General features: G+C 48.1%; 1 pseudogene across 1 annotated transcript in view; it reads left to right on the top strand.

The window, feature by feature from the left end:
- The first annotated feature begins 5,988 nt into the window (after window positions 1-5,988).
- LOC111174837 (uncharacterized) overlaps window positions 5,989-6,632 on the top strand; it is a 37,801-nt pseudogene continuing 37,157 nt past the window's right edge. The window contains exon 1 of the transcript XR_002644572.3: window positions 5,989-6,622. The product of XR_002644572.3 is annotated as an uncharacterized LOC111174837 (transcript). The remainder of the gene's footprint in view (window positions 6,623-6,632) is intronic.

Here is a 6,632-nt window from a genome sequence, read left to right as displayed (position 1 = left end):
ATACAGGAAGTGAACCACACCAGAAAGGCCATAAACTGCCCTTCTGGGATCTTCAGTCTAGTGGGGGAGACAAAGACAAACAAATATATAGTTTTTAAATGGCAGCAATTATTAAGAGAGAAATAAGGAAATTACAACAAGAGGATGACAAGGGGGAGAGTAGACTGGATTAGAGGAGGTCAGTAGCGGGAGCAAGGAGATAAACTGGGAAGTTATTGAAAGTGTCTAAGCAAGAAATGATGGAGGCTTGGGCTAGGGTGTGACCATGAAAAGAATATTGGGAATACTGGGAATCAAGGCTGGATGATAAAGCAGGGCCAGATCATGAATGCTCTCCCACAGGACCCTTGTAGATGCTGCTACTTCCGCTTGGAAAACTTTCCCTTGTTTGTCCTATGTCTGCTTTTTCTTGTCCTTCAGGCTCAGTTTTTAAAATACTAGGTTAAGGAAAAAAAAAAAAAAACTAGGTTAAGGAAGTTAGAGAAAGGGAGATATTCATGAATCTTGAGTTAGGATTATGTCCTAACAAAAAAACATGACTTGCAGTGGCTTAAACAAACAGAGGTTTATTTCTCTCATATAAACAAGGAATCTAGAAGCAGTAGCATTTGTTTAGCTGCTCGGTGAGGTCAGGAACAACACCTTGGTCTTTCCTTCATGGTTGCAAAATGGCTGCTGCAGCTCCTTTGTAACCACATTCAAGGCAGTATGGAAGGAGAACAGGTGGCACCAGCCAAGACTGTCCTTTTTAACAGGCCATGACAAACTTTCCCAGAAAGAAACCGCTTCTATTTATTTTTCACTGGTTGTAACTGTGAGTCCTTTCCCTTTAGAAAATAAAGTCTTTAGCTTTTTCCAGACTTTATCATGCAAGGACTTCTGGAATTCTTGAGCTAAGGAATAATATCATCAAAGAGGTGCTTTAGGAAGGTACAGGCTGAGGGCAATGGAAAAGTACAAAGGGAAGAACTAGGAACAGAGATGAGTTAAGAGGCTATTGCTGTCAGTCAGTGGGAAGAAAGTCTGGATCAGAATAAAAACAGAAATAAGAAAGTGCTTAACTTAAGAGATGTGTCTCCTCACAGCTTTAGTCATAGATATGCACGTTTCTATGCTTTCATGTAAATGTGTATCATTTTTGCAAGAAGAGAGAAATTCACGTAGATAGATGTGCATTTCTGTGCATTATCTTTGTTTTTCTCTGTGTCTGTGACTGTATCATTTATTCATTCATTCAGCAAATACTTACTGAGCCCCAACTTTGTGCAAGGCAATGTGCCAGGTACTATGGGGGAACACGGACATGAATCAAACACAAATGCTACCCTTGAGGAGATTACAGACTAGAAAGGGAGAAAACACATATCCTCAAATAGCTAAAATGCAAATTAGTAAAATGATAAATATCATAAAGTTATGAAAGTTCAGAAGAGGAAGTCATTATCTTAGCTGGAGAGATAAGGGAGAAGATGGCATTTGAATTTGGTTTTAATGAATTAATAGGATGATAGAGTTACCATATGATCTAGCAATCCCACCCCCGGGCATATAGCCGGAGAAATATATATACACACACAATGGAATATTACTCAGCCGTAAAAAGGAATGAAAGAATGCCATTTGCAGCAACATGGATGGGCCTAGAGATTATCATACTAAGTGAAGTAAATCAGAAAGAAAAAGGCAAATATCGTATGATATCACTTATATGTGGAATCTAAAAAAATGATACAAATGAACTTATTTACAAAACAGAAATAGACTCACAGAAATAGAAAACAAACTTAAGGTTACCAAAGTGGAAAGGAGGAGAGGGATAAATTTGCAATTTGGGGTTAATAGATACAGACTATCATATATAAAATAAATAAACAACAAGGACCTACTGTATAGCACAGGGAACTATATTCAATATCTTGTAATAATCTATAATGGAAAAGAATCTGAAAAGGAATAGATATATATGTATAACGGAATCATTTCGCTGTACACCTGAAACATTATAAATCAACTATGCTTCAATAAAAAATATTTTAAAAAAGGAAGAATAGGATGGAGGGAAGGAATGTGGGCAGGGAGCAAGTGACCGTGGAGCGTTCTTACCTTACTGGCTAGAAAAGGTGGTGAAAAATAAGCCTGAAAGAAAACTGATCTAAAGAATTTGGTGGGGTTTTTTTACACACTAGCAAATATTTATTGGACTCCTACCAGAGATACGGTACTGTGCTAGATCTTGAATTTCTGTAAGTGATTATATGTCTGTGTTTCCATGTATGTGTGCCTGTTTGCAAACATGCGTATGTTTCACAGTGTGTACATACTTTTGTGTGTCTCCCTCTCTGTTTTAATAGTCAATTTCTTTGTGCGTACACTTTTACACGTAACTGTGTCCATGTGTTTACATATGGCCAGCAGGTGGCGCCACAAAATCATAACTAGCAAGGACAATTCTGCCTGTTCCAGCCAAGTAGCCATCTCAGACCCTATGAGGCCATGGAGAGATCCTCAGGCCCTTGTAGGGGCTGGGGATTCGTTTAGCTGTTTCCATCGTTAGCATTATTCACCACTGTATTCTCATACCGGGCACAAAACCTGACAAATTGAAATCCTCCTTAAATGTGTATTCATGAAATGCTAACATGCCCCATGGGAGAAGTGGGAGATGGGGGGGAGCCAGGGAAAGAAGTATAGAGAAGGTGGCCCCCCAGTAAAGACCCCACAGGAAGTGGGATTTCAGTCACACTCATAGAAGTCATAGAAGATCCGGAGGGGGATGTGTGACAAAACAGTAAACTCAGCCATTGCTGTCACCCATGGGGCTTCCCCTCCTTATAATGTGGCATCTGATCCCGATCCTTTACCTTCGGCTTTTATTTAGTGCCTAGTAAGTACTAAGACCTGTGGGAAACACCACCTCTGCTCTCTAGGAGCTTACAATCCAGGAAGAGAAATAAAGTTTATTTTTCAAAAATTTATTATATGCACGATCTGGATTTGGATCCTGGCCTAGAAAAGAAAAGGAGACATTGGACAGTGGGCAAAATTTGAATGGGATCTGGAAATCTGAATGGGTTGCACACAGGTTATAGAACAGTGTACTTGCTTTTGAAGAAATATTTAGGGGTGGAATGGCATCACGTCTGCAACTTGCTCTCAGATTGAACAGAAAAGAAATAACGATAATGGCCGGGAAGGAAGGAAAGGGTAAATGTTAATGATTGTAGAATCTGATTTAAGGAGCTAAGTGAGTTGTTTATACTGTTCTTGCAACTTTTCTTTAAGTTTGAAATTATTTCAAAATAAATTTTGTTTTTAAATTGTTTAATAATAATAATAATTACAACCCATAAACACTCTCTGCCTATTGCTGAGAAAGTTCCTTCCTGCCCCACGTGAGAAGTGCTCTGTTAGGGACAGAGGCACAGAGCTGGAAGAGGGTCCCGCTGGGTCTATTCAGAGACCTTCTGGATCCTGGAACTTCCTCCCCAACCCCTTCCCACCCTGGCTGCCTCAGGAGACTGGCTCTCTCTCTCCCCTATCTGGGCTACCCCAAGGTCTCACTCTTTTCAGAGCCCACATCTGTGATTTCTCCCACTCACGCTCTCCATGCCGGCGCAGGTACCCCACTCCCCCATCAGCCTGTTTAGGAGAGGAAGGTCTCTGATTGCCCACAGGGACTACCACTCTGGTCATTCCACACAAGAACATAGGTACCACCTTCACTTTGCTCCCATAGGAGAACTGAGGCTCAGAGTTTTGCAGCAAAAACCTTGAACCAACAAAGATCTACTCAGTGGGACCAATTTCAGGTCAGCTGCACATAGCAGGGGCCTGGACTATAAAACACTTTAATGGTCTGGCTGAGTTATCACAGATGGGTCTGGCTGCTTCCCCATCTCTCCGCCGTCCTCCCCATTGCCTCACTCCTTTCTCTGAGCTGCCAGCAGCACGTGGTGCTGCATTTGTCAGGCCATTGCCAGTCAAGGCCGCCTCATGGCCCTCTGAGGAATCCCACATACCTCAGCCTGGCACTCAGGACTGTCTGCAAAGTGGACCAGTTCCTGCTCCAGCTGTTTCTCCCATTATTCCTTTGCACCCGCTTTTGCCCTACATTCTTAGTGTCCTGGATGTGCTCACACTTTCCCTCCCCCGCACCTATGCTGATGCACTTCCTCTGCCCTGGAAGGGCCTCCTTCCCCATTTCCACCTGGCAAATGCCCATCTACCTCTCAAGGCCCACTTCAAATGTGACCTCTTCCTAAGGCCTTTCATATTCCACCCCAACCTGATCTGACCTCTTTCTCCTCTCTTGGCAATTATTTTCAGCTCCATTACCTTCATGCTTTATTTTTGGAATGCCAATTCCTTCTACTCAACTCTAAGCTCTGCAAGGGAGAAATCTGTCTCTTATCCACTCAGTACCTAGCAACCTGTGGACATGCAGTAGGTGTTCAATAAATGCATAGGAGGTAATATGGCTAAGTGTGTTTGCCGTACTTCACTATGAGGCACAGGTCCACAGAACCGTGAACTCTGAGGGACACAGAATACGGGCGCTCTTTCCAGGAGGAGATGGAAATAACAGCTACACTGAGCTCCCGTTAGGTGCCCTCTGGCCCCGACCCCATCCCCATCTGGCTCCCGGCCTCCTCAATCCTCAAGAGCACACTTTAAAAATATCTCCCCTCCTTGCCTCCCTCCTCTCTGCTATGCCTTTCTCCTTTCCCTTCCTTTCTCTCCCCTAAAACCCTCGGGCTCCTACCCACAGAACACTGGGGAGAAAACAGAAGAGCTGAGGGATTCCCCACCAGCTTCTGAGCCCTGAGATGAGGAAGTGATTATCAGAGGCCACTGTCTTGGTCAGTTCCTGTTTCTGGAGCGAAGATGCCAAAATCTGTTCCTTTTTCTGTGAAAAATGTACGCGTTTTCATTTCCAAAATTCCCAGAAGCAAGACTGTCACTGTGAGCCGTCTGTGTTTTTGTCTGCCTGCATCTGTATGGAAGGTCCGCCAAGGCCTCCTGGGCCTGCTCCTCGTGGGCCAGCGTCCAGGGGCGGTCTTGACAATGACACCTCACTCCCTGCCCCTCCCCATCCCCCCCCCACCCCGCCCCGGCCTTGACCTGGTCGAGGAGAGACAAGTGCATTAGGACAGACCTGCCTCTGGCCTCCTAATGCTTCCTGGGGCCTTGCAGGAGAAGTCCCTCCCCAGGGTTAGTCTGCTGCTCAGAAGCCCCTAGAGAGGGTAGAAATTTAAGCTGATAACCTGGACTCAGATGTGGATTAATTTGGGAAACCCTGTCTCTGCCCTGCTCCCAGGCTTGAAACCATCGGGATGGCAGACACAGCCACGCCATCCCCGCCCCCAGCCTTGGCCCGGGGCCCCACCTTCTGCGCCCCAGTCCCATCTGGAATGGGAGGAGAGCCCACTTCATGTGGAATCAGACCCTCCTGAGCCCTCTGTGGAGAAAGGAAGAGGGCCAGCCAGGGAAGTATTGGAGGTGGAGCCAGGGAAGGGTGGGATATGCAAAAAGGCACCAGAGCCTAAAGCCGGGGTAACAGAGTTGAGCATGGGCCTTGAGATTAAGATTAGGCTCAAGGTGTGAAGGTCAAAGTCATCTTGGTGCCAGGCCCTCTGGGCTGTGCTTGCCTTGGGTTGGCAGGTGAGAGAGAGCAGGACAGACCTAGGTAGCAGGTTCTTTGCCTAAGCGGGAAGCAAAGATGAACGCTTTCTAGCAGGATCTACATTTGGCCTGCTTTTCCTTTGGTCTCTGCTTCCGTTTGTACCGTGCCTACCCAATTCTCATGCATTCATTTAACAAACATTTAAATAGCCTAGAACATTCGCAGATATCAGTGGCCAGGGCTTTCCAAAAGCGTAGTCTGGGACTTGCAGAGTCCTCACTGCCTGGAGCTTCAGCGTCGCGCTCAGCTAGGCCCCTCGCATGCTGTGCGCTTTGTGCACCATCCCGGTTGCTGGGGCCTGAGGGCTGATCAGCAGGGGATTGAGTAGGGGTGCAGGACCGCTCCCCAGATGCCCGGCCCAGACAATCTGGGCCCGAGACAGGTTAAGGGGGCAGGAGACTGGGCAGGGCCGGGGAGTCTCTGCGGGGGCCGACCTTGTGCCCTTTCGCAGTGAGTGGTGGCGGCCCTCCCAGGGAAGGGGTCCCCTTCCGTGCCCGGAGCTGGGAGCCGGGGCAGCCCTCGCCAGCGCCGCGCCCTCCCCAAGGCCCGAGGGAGGCGCCGCGGGAGGAATTCCAGCCATTTCCTCTGCGCCGCGCGGTATGTGGCCTGCTCGCTGCCCGACCGCAGCGCGGCCCGGAGGTGGGGGCCGGCGGCGCGGGCCCGTCACCAGCAGCGTCTGGCAACTGCCCCGGCCTCGCCGTCCCGCTCCAGATTCACGGCTGGCCGCCCCTCGTCCCGGGCGACCAAACCGGCCCTGGAGCTGCCCCGGGTCGGCGCGGCGCTGCTGGGACCCCGGCTCCTCCCCGCGCGGCCGCAGCCGGCGTAATCGCTCCCGCCCCACGCCCGCCTGCCTCCTCCGTCCTCGCCGCGCACCCTAACCCGCGGGTCCCCCGAATCTCAGTTTGAAACTGAAGGTGGCCTTTGCTACGTCACCTTGGGGTACGTCCCT

Source organism: Delphinapterus leucas, chromosome 13, assembly GCF_059928025.1.
Source record: "Delphinapterus leucas isolate spDelLeu-1000000601 "Yukka" chromosome 13, BTC_Dleu_Yukka2, whole genome shotgun sequence".
Lineage (NCBI taxonomy): Eukaryota > Metazoa > Chordata > Mammalia > Artiodactyla > Monodontidae > Delphinapterus > Delphinapterus leucas.
Note: the sequence above shows the minus strand (reverse complement) of the source record. Positions and strands in the feature narration are given on the sequence as shown.